At 43.6% G+C, this 12,212-nt stretch overlaps 5 non-coding genes and 1 pseudogene across 5 annotated transcripts; all 6 read left to right on the top strand.

Moving 5' to 3' along the window:
* The first annotated feature begins 274 nt into the window (after positions 1–274).
* LOC141221240 (U2 spliceosomal RNA) lies at positions 275–465 on the top strand. Its single transcript, XR_012289280.1, has one exon. It is a non-coding gene; the product is annotated as a U2 spliceosomal RNA (small nuclear RNA).
* A 1,115-nt stretch (positions 466–1,580) lies between these two features.
* On the top strand, positions 1,581–1,771 carry LOC141221242 (U2 spliceosomal RNA). The gene has a single exon (XR_012289282.1). It is a non-coding gene; the product is annotated as a U2 spliceosomal RNA (small nuclear RNA).
* Positions 1,772–2,886: 1,115 nt separating this feature from the next.
* Positions 2,887–3,077, top strand: LOC141221243 (U2 spliceosomal RNA). Its single transcript, XR_012289283.1, has one exon. It is a non-coding gene; the product is annotated as a U2 spliceosomal RNA (small nuclear RNA).
* A 1,115-nt stretch (positions 3,078–4,192) lies between these two features.
* Positions 4,193–4,383, top strand: LOC141221244 (U2 spliceosomal RNA). Its single transcript, XR_012289284.1, has one exon. It is a non-coding gene; the product is annotated as a U2 spliceosomal RNA (small nuclear RNA).
* A 1,115-nt stretch (positions 4,384–5,498) lies between these two features.
* LOC141221245 (U2 spliceosomal RNA) lies at positions 5,499–5,689 on the top strand. Its single transcript, XR_012289285.1, has one exon. It is a non-coding gene; the product is annotated as a U2 spliceosomal RNA (small nuclear RNA).
* Positions 5,690–11,760: 6,071 nt separating this feature from the next.
* LOC141221604 (U2 spliceosomal RNA) lies at positions 11,761–11,961 on the top strand (annotated as a pseudogene).
* The last annotated feature ends 251 nt before the right edge of the window (positions 11,962–12,212 follow it).

Below are 12,212 nucleotides of genomic sequence, written 5' to 3' on the forward strand. Positions count from 1 at the left end.
TCCACCCCACCCCCCGCCTTAATTGGTTCTCCTCCCTTCCAACGGTGTTGAGGCGGGTGGGAACAGCAGGGGGTGAAGGTGCTGTGTTTAAAGAGGTGGAGTTATGCAGATCTAAAACGCGTGGATTGCAGCAGCAGCAAGCCGAAAAGTGCAGGCATGTAAGGGATCTAGAGGTTGACAACATGTCTTCTTAACGGGAGTCCAGGAGCTCATCTCCACAAATGGACTTTTCAGGATCCTTGGGTGGCTCCGTAGTTTGAAACCAATTCTGGTTATCGCTTCTCGGCCTTTTGGCTAAGATCAAGTGTAGTATCTGTTCTTATCAGTTTAATATCTGATACGTCCCCTATCTGGGGACCATATATTAAATGGATTTTTAGAACAGGGAGATGGAAAAAGAGCTTGCTCTGTCCACTCCACGCATTGACCTGGTATTGCAGTATCTCCAGGACCGGTGCACCCCTTCTTTAATGCAGTTTCTAAAATCAGAAAGAATTGAATTTAATGTTTTTTGTTCATTTTGCTTGTTTGTCGGATTTTGGGATGGACTCTTTGGCTTTGCTTTTCTTCTCCTCATTGGATTTTTCATGTTCAAAGTTGCAGAAGCCAGATTACAAGCTCATTTTGGTTCAACTTCAGCAACTGTGCATTGCATTGCCATGTAATGTGATGCAATGCTATCTTTCTAGCTCTCCCTTTTTACTTCCTTTTGGATAAACAGACATATTAGGCAAGCATTTTGGAGCTTTCACCTAAATAACTACAGGTGGTGAGATAAGCTGCACAATATAATTGACCTTTCAGTATATTGTTGCACACGCACCATCTATTTAGCAAATGCCCTTGTTATCAACAGCAGCCTTTTAAACTCACCTGAGCTAACAGGTATGTGCGCTGGTTACTCTGCTGCGCTTAAAATTTCTTTTTTGGTTTGCTACAATGCCTTTTCTGAAACGTTGTCTCCTTCTGCTGGAACACTGACTTCTTTCATTTAATGCCTGCAGACTATAAAAGAGAACCCAACCCAAAAAGTTTGGTTGATTAGTCTGTGGCATTCTGTTAAACTGTTGCTTATGGCGGTCTCTGTGAGCTTCTCAGCGACATTCAGCCAGCCAGGTATCCTGCCTGCAGTAGATGGAATGTGGCAATGGAACGCTGGCTGCGCGTGTCATAATAGGCTCTGAGCCTTTATATACCTGTGCACAGCAGCAGCCACCTTCAGTCTGCTGCTGGACAGCCAGCAGCAGCAGCAGCAGGAGAGGTATGTAATCAGGAGCCCTCCTGCTAAGGGTAGACAGCTGCTCGTTCCACCCCACCCCCCGCCTTAATTGGTTCTCCTCCCTTCCAACGGTGTTGAGGCGGGTGGGAACAGCAGGGGGTGAAGGTGCTGTGTTTAAAGAGGTGGAGTTATGCAGATCTAAAACGCGTGGATTGCAGCAGCAGCAAGCCGAAAAGTGCAGGCATGTAAGGGATCTAGAGGTTGACAACATGTCTTCTTAACGGGAGTCCAGGAGCTCATCTCCACAAATGGACTTTTCAGGATCCTTGGGTGGCTCCGTAGTTTGAAACCAATTCTGGTTATCGCTTCTCGGCCTTTTGGCTAAGATCAAGTGTAGTATCTGTTCTTATCAGTTTAATATCTGATACGTCCCCTATCTGGGGACCATATATTAAATGGATTTTTAGAACAGGGAGATGGAAAAAGAGCTTGCTCTGTCCACTCCACGCATTGACCTGGTATTGCAGTATCTCCAGGACCGGTGCACCCCTTCTTTAATGCAGTTTCTAAAATCAGAAAGAATTGAATTCAATGTTTTTTGTTCATTTTGCTTGTTTGTCGGATTTTGGGATGGACTCTTTGGCTTTGCTTTTCTTCTCCTCATTGGATTTTTCATGTTCAAAGTTGCAGAAGCCAGATTACAAGCTCATTTTGGTTCAACTTCAGCAACTGTGCATTGCATTGCCATGTAATGTGATGCAATGCTATCTTTCTAGCTCTCCCTTTTTACTTCCTTTTGGATAAACAGACATATTAGGCAAGCATTTTGGAGCTTTCACCTAAATAACTACAGGTGGTGAGATAAGCTGCACAATATAATTGACCTTTCAGTATATTGTTGCACACACACCATCTATTTAGCAAATGCCCTTGTTATCAACAGCAGCCTTTTAAACTCACCTGAGCTAACAGGTATGTGCGCTGGTTACTCTGCTGCGCTTAAAATTTCTTTTTTGGTTTGCTACAATGCCTTTTCTGAAACGTTGTCTCCTTCTGCTGGAACACTGACTTCTTTCATTTAATGCCTGCAGACTATAAAAGAGAACCCAACCCAAAAAGTTTGGTTGATTAGTCTGTGGCATTCTGTTAAACTGTTGCTTATGGCGGTCTCTGTGAGCTTCTCAGCGACATTCAGCCAGCCAGGTATCCTGCCTGCAGTAGATGGAATGTGGCAATGGAACGCTGGCTGCGCGTGTCATAATAGGCTCTGAGCCTTTATATACCTGTGCACAGCAGCAGCCACCTTCAGTCTGCTGCTGGACAGCCAGCAGCAGCAGCAGCAGGAGAGGTATGTAATCAGGAGCCCTCCTGCTAAGGGTAGACAGCTGCTCGTTCCACCCCACCCCCCGCCTTAATTGGTTCTCCTCCCTTCCAACGGTGTTGAGGCGGGTGGGAACAGCAGGGGGTGAAGGTGCTGTGTTTAAAGAGGTGGAGTTATGCAGATCTAAAACGCGTGGATTGCAGCAGCAGCAAGCCGAAAAGTGCAGGCATGTAAGGGATCTAGAGGTTGACAACATGTCTTCTTAACGGGAGTCCAGGAGCTCATCTCCACAAATGGACTTTTCAGGATCCTTGGGTGGCTCCGTAGTTTGAAACCAATTCTGGTTATCGCTTCTCGGCCTTTTGGCTAAGATCAAGTGTAGTATCTGTTCTTATCAGTTTAATATCTGATACGTCCCCTATCTGGGGACCATATATTAAATGGATTTTTAGAACAGGGAGATGGAAAAAGAGCTTGCTCTGTCCACTCCACGCATTGACCTGGTATTGCAGTATCTCCAGGACCGGTGCACCCCTTCTTTAATGCAGTTTCTAAAATCAGAAAGAATTGAATTTAATGTTTTTTGTTCATTTTGCTTGTTTGTCGGATTTTGGGATGGACTCTTTGGCTTTGCTTTTCTTCTCCTCATTGGATTTTTCATGTTCAAAGTTGCAGAAGCCAGATTACAAGCTCATTTTGGTTCAACTTCAGCAACTGTGCATTGCATTGCCATGTAATGTGATGCAATGCTATCTTTCTAGCTCTCCCTTTTTACTTCCTTTTGGATAAACAGACATATTAGGCAAGCATTTTGGAGCTTTCACCTAAATAACTACAGGTGGTGAGATAAGCTGCACAATATAATTGACCTTTCAGTATATTGTTGCACACACACCATCTATTTAGCAAATGCCCTTGTTATCAACAGCAGCCTTTTAAACTCACCTGAGCTAACAGGTATGTGCGCTGGTTACTCTGCTGCGCTTAAAATTTCTTTTTTGGTTTGCTACAATGCCTTTTCTGAAACATTGTCTCCTTCTGCTGGAACACTGACTTCTTTCATTTAATGCCTGCAGACTATAAAAGAGAACCCAACCCAAAAAGTTTGGTTGATTAGTCTGTGGCATTCTGTTAAACTGTTGCTTATGGCGGTCTCTGTGAGCTTCTCAGCGACATTCAGCCAGCCAGGTATCCTGCCTGCAGTAGATGGAATGTGGCAATTGGACGCTGGCTGCGCGTGTCATAATAGGCTCTGAGCCTTTATATACCTGTGCACAGCAGCAGCCACCTTCAGTCTGCTGCTGGACAGCCAGCAGCAGCAGCAGCAGGAGAGGTATGTAATCAGGAGCCCTCCTGCTAAGGGTAGACAGCTGCTCGTTCCACCCCACCCCCCGCCTTAATTGGTTCTCCTCCCTTCCAACGGTGTTGAGGCGGGTGGGAACAGCAGGGGGTGAAGGTGCTGTGTTTAAAGAGGTGGAGTTATGCAGATCTAAAACGCGTGGATTGCAGCAGCAGCAAGCCGAAAAGTGCAGGCATGTAAGGGATCTAGAGGTTGACAACATGTCTTCTTAACGGGAGTCCAGGAGCTCATCTCCACAAATGGACTTTTCAGGATCCTTGGGTGGCTCCGTAGTTTGAAACCAATTCTGGTTATCGCTTCTCGGCCTTTTGGCTAAGATCAAGTGTAGTATCTGTTCTTATCAGTTTAATATCTGATACGTCCCCTATCTGGGGACCATATATTAAATGGATTTTTAGAACAGGGAGATGGAAAAAGAGCTTGCTCTGTCCACTCCACGCATTGACCTGGTATTGCAGTATCTCCAGGACCGGTGCACCCCTTCTTTAATGCAGTTTCTAAAATCAGAAAGAATTGAATTCAATGTTTTTTGTTCATTTTGCTTGTTTGTCGGATTTTGGGATGGACTCTTTGGCTTTGCTTTTCTTCTCCTCATTGGATTTTTCATGTTCAAAGTTGCAGAAGCCAGATTACAAGCTCATTTTGGTTCAACTTCAGCAACTGTGCATTGCATTGCCATGTAATGTGATGCAATGCTATCTTTCTAGCTCTCCCTTTTTACTTCCTTTTGGATAAACAGACATATTAGGCAAGCATTTTGGAGCTTTCACCTAAATAACTACAGGTGGTGAGATAAGCTGCACAATATAATTGACCTTTCAGTATATTGTTGCACACACACCATCTATTTAGCAAATGCCCTTGTTATCAACAGCAGCCTTTTAAACTCACCTGAGCTAACAGGTATGTGCGCTGGTTACTCTGCTGCGCTTAAAATTTCTTTTTTGGTTTGCTACAATGCCTTTTCTGAAACGTTGTCTCCTTCTGCTGGAACACTGACTTCTTTCATTTAATGCCTGCAGACTATAAAAGAGAACCCAACCCAAAAAGTTTGGTTGATTAGTCTGTGGCATTCTGTTAAACTGTTGCTTATGGCGGTCTCTGTGAGCTTCTCAGCGACATTCAGCCAGCCAGGTATCCTGCCTGCAGTAGATGGAATGTGGCAATGGAACGCTGGCTGCGCGTGTCATAATAGGCTCTGAGCCTTTATATACCTGTGCACAGCAGCAGCCACCTTCAGTCTGCTGCTGGACAGCCAGCAGCAGCAGCAGCAGGAGAGGTATGTAATCAGGAGCCCTCCTGCTAAGGGTAGACAGCTGCTCGTTCCACCCCACCCCCCGCCTTAATTGGTTCTCCTCCCTTCCAACGGTGTTGAGGCGGGTGGGAACAGCAGGGGGTGAAGGTGCTGTGTTTAAAGAGGTGGAGTTATGCAGATCTAAAACGCGTGGATTGCAGCAGCAGCAAGCCGAAAAGTGCAGGCATGTAAGGGATCTAGAGGTTGACAACATGTCTTCTTAACGGGAGTCCAGGAGCTCATCTCCACAAATGGACTTTTCAGGATCCTTGGGTGGCTCCGTAGTTTGAAACCAATTCTGGTTATCGCTTCTCGGCCTTTTGGCTAAGATCAAGTGTAGTATCTGTTCTTATCAGTTTAATATCTGATACGTCCCCTATCTGGGGACCATATATTAAATGGATTTTTAGAACAGGGAGATGGAAAAAGAGCTTGCTCTGTCCACTCCACGCATTGACCTGGTATTGCAGTATCTCCAGGACCGGTGCACCCCTTCTGTAATGCAGTTTCTAAAATCAGAAAGAATTGAATTCAATGTTTTTTGTTCATTTTGCTTGTTTGTCGGATTTTGGGATGGACTCTTTGGCTTTGCTTTTCTTCTCCTCATTGGATTTTTCATGTTCAAAGTTGCAGAAGCCAGATTACAAGCTCATTTTGGTTCAACTTCAGCAACTGTGCATTGCATTGCCATGTAATGTGATGCAATGCTATCTTTCTAGCTCTCCCTTTTTACTTCCTTTTGGATAAACAGACATATTAGGCAAGCATTTTGGAGCTTTCACCTAAATAACTACAGGTGGTGAGATAAGCTGCACAATATAATTGACCTTTCAGTATATTGTTGCACACACACCATCTATTTAGCAAATGCCCTTGTTATCAACAGCAGCCTTTTAAACTCACCTGAGCTAACAGGTATGTGCGCTGGTTACTCTGCTGCGCTTAAAATTTCTTTTTTGGTTTGCTACAATGCCTTTTCTGAAACGTTGTCTCCTTCTGCTGGAACACTGACTTCTTTCATTTAATGCCTGCAGACTATAAAAGAGAACCCAACCCAAAAAGTTTGGTTGATTAGTCTGTGGCATTCTGTTAAACTGTTGCTTATGGCGGTCTCTGTGAGCTTCTCAGCGACATTCAGCCAGCCAGGTATCCTGCCTGCAGTAGATGGAATGTGGCAATGGAACGCTGGCTGCGCGTGTCATAATAGGCTCTGAGCCTTTATATACCTGTGCACAGCAGCAGCCACCTTCAGTCTGCTGCTGGACAGCCAGCAGCAGCAGCAGCAGGAGAGGTATGTAATCAGGAGCCCTCCTGCTAAGGGTAGACAGCTGCTCGTTCCACCCCACCCCCCGCCTTAATTGGTTCTCCTCCCTTCCAACGGTGTTGAGGCGGGTGGGAACAGCAGGGGGTGAAGGTGCTGTGTTTAAAGAGGTGGAGTTATGCAGATCTAAAACGCGTGGATTGCAGCAGCAGCAAGCCGAAAAGTGCAGGCATGTAAGGGATCTAGAGGTTGACAACATGTCTTCTTAACGGGAGTCCAGGAGCTCATCTCCACAAATGGACTTTTCAGGATCCTTGGGTGGCTCCGTAGTTTGAAACCAATTCTGGTTATCGCTTCTCGGCCTTTTGGCAAGATCAGTGGTGGTTTTCTGCTGCTGGTGTTGTTTGGAGGGCAGTTGTGACTGGGGTTCCCCCTTGTGGGGCCCTAGTGTGCGATTGAGCGGCGATTGTGTTTATCTGCTGTAAAAATGGTGGAGAAAACACGTGGATTAGAGGACTCGGTCTGTCTGAAGGTGGCTGCAGGTCATGAAGGAGAAATCGGTTTGGACCAAGTTTGCGTTGATGTCTTGAAGAACATTAATGGCTTGAAGGTAACGGATGTATTGGCACTGCAGGATTTTCAGAAACAAGGAATTTATGATATCACTTTTGTTTCTTTGAGTATTTGCCAGAGAGTCTACATGGAGTTGGTACGAATGAAGGAAGAAAAGGAATTGAAATGCCTAGAGTTTATTGCACTGGAACCTCTGTTCCAGCAGACATATAAGTATGTGGTTGTGCACATGTATAACCCTAAAGTTCCGGATGAGACTGTTTCCAATTTTTTAGCTCGGTATTGTAGTGAGGTTAAATTTTTGGGAAGAATGAAGAACAAATACAATTATCTAAATGGCAAGAGGAGATATGTTGTAAAACTGAGACCGGATGATAGAGCTATTGGGGGTGCCAAGAGCATTCCTGGACAGTTTTCTATCGGAGGAGAAAGGGGATTTTGTTTTTATAATGGACAGATGGAATATTGTAGGAAGTGTCATGAGTTTGGACATGTTCAGAAAGATTGTCCAGTGCAAGGTGATGTTTGTAGAGGTTGTGGGAAATCTGGGCATGTTGCAAGTGGTTGCCCAATGAATAAGGTGTGTGATTTGTGTGGACATGCAGATCACCTTGCAAGGAAATGTAGATTGTGGGCTCAGATTCCTAGGTCACAGGTGGACGCTGAAGAGAGGCAGAAGAAGACTCGGCAGGAAAGTGGGGAGGAGGGCGAAGGCTCAGACTCAGAGGGGGAAAGCCAAAAACAAGATGGTGGTAGGGGAAGAGACCATGCGGTGCCCAAGATGGAGGAAAAGGGGCGGAGCCAGAAGAAAGTTGGTTTGAGGGAGGGGCTGGAAGTAATAAACAAAGTAGCTGATGTGCATGGCCCGGGTGATGGGATGGATTTGTCTAATATGGCGGAGTCAGTGAATCCTGTTTTGGGAAGAGATGGGGGTGAGGAAATGGAGGTTTTGGAGGAGGAGGATTCTGATTCGGATGGAACTATAACCCCTCAGCAGCGTGATAGGGTTAACAGTGATTGGAGTGAAAATGAGGAGGAAGATGATGGCAAGGAGGAGAGTTATGCCTCCGTGATTAAAAGAAGTAAGGTGGAGGGGTGTTGGTCTGGGGGGGCAGGAAGATCCAGTCTCCCTAAGACCAGGTTATTCTAACAGGGACTCGAGTTCTGAGTCGCCTGATATACGTAGAAAAGTGGGTGGCAGGAGTGGGTTTTCTCCTGGTTCATGATGGATCGGGTATGGTGGAGATTTTTTCCTGTTGTTATGATGGCGTTGTGTGTTGCTTCTCTGAATGTACGAGGGATTGGTTCTGCTTGTAGGAGAGCAGGGATACTGGAGTACATTGAGAGTGTGAATGCAGATATTGTCTGTCTGCAGGAATGTGTAATTAAATCTGCCCCGCATGAGAGTGAGTGGAATAAGGGGCAATCTTTTTGGTCCCCATGCTCAGAAAACAGGAATGAAGGGGTGGGCATTTTACTGTGTAATTCCAGTCTAAAGGTTTTAGAGTTTAAAGTAATCATACCTGGGAGATGTTTGTTTTTATTAGTGGATTTTTTAGGTCAGCGGGTACGGGTTTTTAATGTTTATGCCCCTGCTGATAAACAAGCAAGAGTTGGGTTTTTGGAGTCTCTAAAGTTGTTTTTACCAGGCAGAGACTTCACTATAGTGGCTGGAGATTTTAATTGTGTCAGATCCGCAAAAGATCGTAAGAGCTCTACGGAAGGTAGGACTGATGTTACGTCTAATATTTTAAATCAGATTGTGCAGGATTTACGCTACACGGATGCTGGTCTGATGGTTGGGCCAAGTGATAAGTTCACATACATATCAGACAGTGGACGTAGTGTTTCCCGAATTGACTATGTTTTTATGTCTGAAGGGATTAAGGTGGCCAAGTGCAACCACGTGATGACGACTTTTTCTGACCACAAGATGATAGTGGTAGATCTGTGTATAGCTGAGTCCCTGGCTTTTGGAAAGGGACTCTGGAAGCTGAACGTAAGCCTGCTGGAAGAGGAGAGTGTTAAGGTTGGTTTTAATAAAGTGTTTTTGTCTTGTGTGTCTGAACAGCACCTTTTTAAAGATTTGCTAGAGTGGTGGGACTGGGCTAAGGAGAAATTTGCATGTTATTTTAAAGGGGTGTGTTTTAGGAGAGCGAAAGCCAAAAGGGATCATGATGCTGCTGTTATTTCAAAATTGGAAGTACTCCATAAGTTTAAGAGAGCGGGGATGGAGGTGGATAAAGAGATTGCAGATTTGAAGGACGAACTGAAGAAGATACTTATTGAAAAAGGGAAGACTATTATGTTTAAGGCAAAAATAAAGCACATGGAGGAAAATGAGCAATGTTCGAGATACTTTTTTAAAAAATGTTTTAAACCTAAAGGGGTTTTTAAGTTTGTTTTTTCTCCTGCAGGGGAGGTATCTGGGGATGAGATGATTGGCAGTATTCTTTCCTTTTATGAAACACTCTTCTCTAACGATAGTAGAGCCAGTGATGCGGAAATTAATGATTATTGCAAAGTATTAACTAATAATATTCCTGAGGAGAAAATTGGGTTTTTAAGTGAGGAGGTTGGGAAAGATGAAATTAGACGGGCAGTGGATGGCTTGGCGAAAGGCAAGACGCCAGGCTGTGATGGTCTTCCTGCTGAATTTTATGTTAGATTTTGGGATATTATAGGTGTGGAGTTTTCCCGGGTGGTGCAATATGGTTTTACTCATGGGATTTTATCGGTTTCTATGCGTAGGGGGATTGTTACGCTGATTCATAAGAAAGGGGACATGAGGGATATTAAAAATTGGAGGCCCATAACATTGTTAAACAGTGATTACAAAATTATTTCTAAAATTGTGGCTGGTAGACTGGCAGATGTGATAGGTGATATGGTGGGGGAGTATCAGGCATGTGCAGTGCCTGGTAGGAAAATTTCAGATAATTTGCTGCTTCTAAGAGACTTAATTTATCAGGCTAATTTGAATAAGAATGCTCTTTTGTTACAGTCGGTGGACCTGGAGAAAGCCTTTGATAAAATATCACATAGATTTTTGTTCTCTGCTTTAAGTCACCTTGGTGTTCCGGATAAATTATTGATGGTCATTAAGAGTTTTTATTGTGGGGTCAGTAGCCAGATTTTAGTTAATGGGCATGTGAGTTCCAGTTTTAATATTTTATCGGGAGTTAGGCAGGGTTGTCCCCTGTCACCAATTCATTTTATCTGTGTGGTGGAGGCCCTTTTAAAAAGTGTGCAAGTTGACAAGTGTGTGGCTGGTGTTTTTATTCCTGGGGGATCCGGGGGTCCAGTCAAGTCTTTAAGTTATATGGATGATATTGTTTTTACTTGTGGTTCACAGGCGGATCTCAATAGAGTGAATTTGCACGTAAGGATTTTTTGTTGTGTGGCTGGTATGGCGGTGAATTGGGGAAAGTGCTAGCTTTGTAACTTTGGGAGGCAGGTTGAGGTTAACGTGGCAGGAGTGGAGAGTAGGGAGGAAATTGAGGTTCTTGGTGTCATCTTTGAGAAGGAACTGAAAGGGAAAAGCAGCCTGAAGATTCTAGAAGACAAAATGGATCAGAAGTTGAACTTTTGGAAACTAAGGAACCTGTCGCTGAGAGGGAAAGTGCTGGTAATCAAGTCTGTGATTCTCCCGCTTCTGCTGTACACTGCTTTGATTTTCCCACCTGCTGTGCTTTGGACAAAGAGAGTGACAAGGAAACTGTTTGTGTTTTTTTGGGGATCCAAAATGGAGAAACTAAGAAGAGGAATGGTTATGTGTTCTGTGGAAAATGGGGGTTGTGATTTTCCTAACATTGACTTATTTTTAAGAATGCATTATTTTTTGAACATTTATAAATTATCCCAGTGCAATAACAGGACTGCGGACATGTGCAAATATTTAGCAGGACGGCTTTTCCAGAAATGGAGCTGGTGTGAGAAGGATTTAAGAAAACCAGTTTCGTTTGTGATACCGTTTTTTTATGTGGTGCTTAGGTCCTTCTATGATCAAAATGGGATAAGCTCCATGGTTAGACCGGACAAAAAACTGATTGTCTCAGGTATTAAGAAGAAGGAGATGTTATGTGATGTGCCGTTTTGTAATAATGCACAGTCTGGACAGGTGTGGAAGCTTTTTTTCATGCGTGGAATCAGCAACAGACAGAAGGATGTAACCTGGATGGCGTTGCATGGATGCTTGCCAACAAGAGCTTTTTTGAATGACCGGGGGATAAAGGTTCAAGAACTATGTCCTAGGGAAGGTTGCAATAAGGTGGAAACAATACAGCATATTTTTTGGGACTGTTTTTTTGCTAAAAAAGTTTTTACCTTGTTGTCACGTATGTTTGTTGCTTTACTTGGTTTTCATTGTTTCGATTTTGAAAGGATTTTAATAGGTCAAGATTTTAAGTACTCGCAAAGGAAGCGGGCAAGCTGGATTATTTTTGTCATATATAAAGAGGTTTTATGGGACGTTCGGAATTTGGTGATTTTTAAAAAGATTGTTTTTTCCCCCATGGAATGCAGAAAGATTTTTCTTGCTAGACTGTTTTATGCCTATTTATTGGATAAAAAGAAGTATGGTGAGACAGCAGCAGAGGCACTCTGGAACTTTTCACATTGGACTTCTTACAGTAAGTAACAGTTAATTGCAGGGTTGTGTTTTTTGGGATTTTGTTTTTGTTTTTCCGAATGATGATTTGAGAACCCGTTATGTGAATATGCGCTATGATGCATAAATTAATGTGGGTCTTAATCTGAGGAAAAAAAAAAAAAAAAAAAATCTGTTCTTATCAGTTTAATATCTGATACGTCCCCTATCTGGGGACCATATATTAAATGGATTTTTAGAACAGGGAGATGGAAAAAGAGCTTGCTCTGTCCACTCCACGCATTGACCTGGTATTGCAGTATCTCCAGGACCGGTGCACCCCTTCTTTAATGCAGTTTCTAAAATCAGAAAGAATTGAATTCAATGTTTTTTGTTCATTTTGCTTGTTTGTCGGATTTTGGGATGGACTCTTTGGCTTTGCTTTTCTTCTCCTCATTGGATTTTTCATGTTCAAAGTTGCAGAAGCCAGATTACAAGCTCATTTTGGTTCAACTTCAGCAACTGTGCATTGCATTGCCATGTAATGTGATGCAATGCTATCTTTCTAGCTCTCCCTTTTTACTTCCTTTTGGATA

Source organism: Phyllobates terribilis, unplaced genomic scaffold, assembly GCF_046119375.1.
Source record: "Phyllobates terribilis strain yellow unplaced genomic scaffold, ASM4611937v1 Scaffold_325__1_contigs__length_2139453, whole genome shotgun sequence".
Classification (NCBI taxonomy): domain Eukaryota; kingdom Metazoa; phylum Chordata; class Amphibia; order Anura; family Dendrobatidae; genus Phyllobates; species Phyllobates terribilis.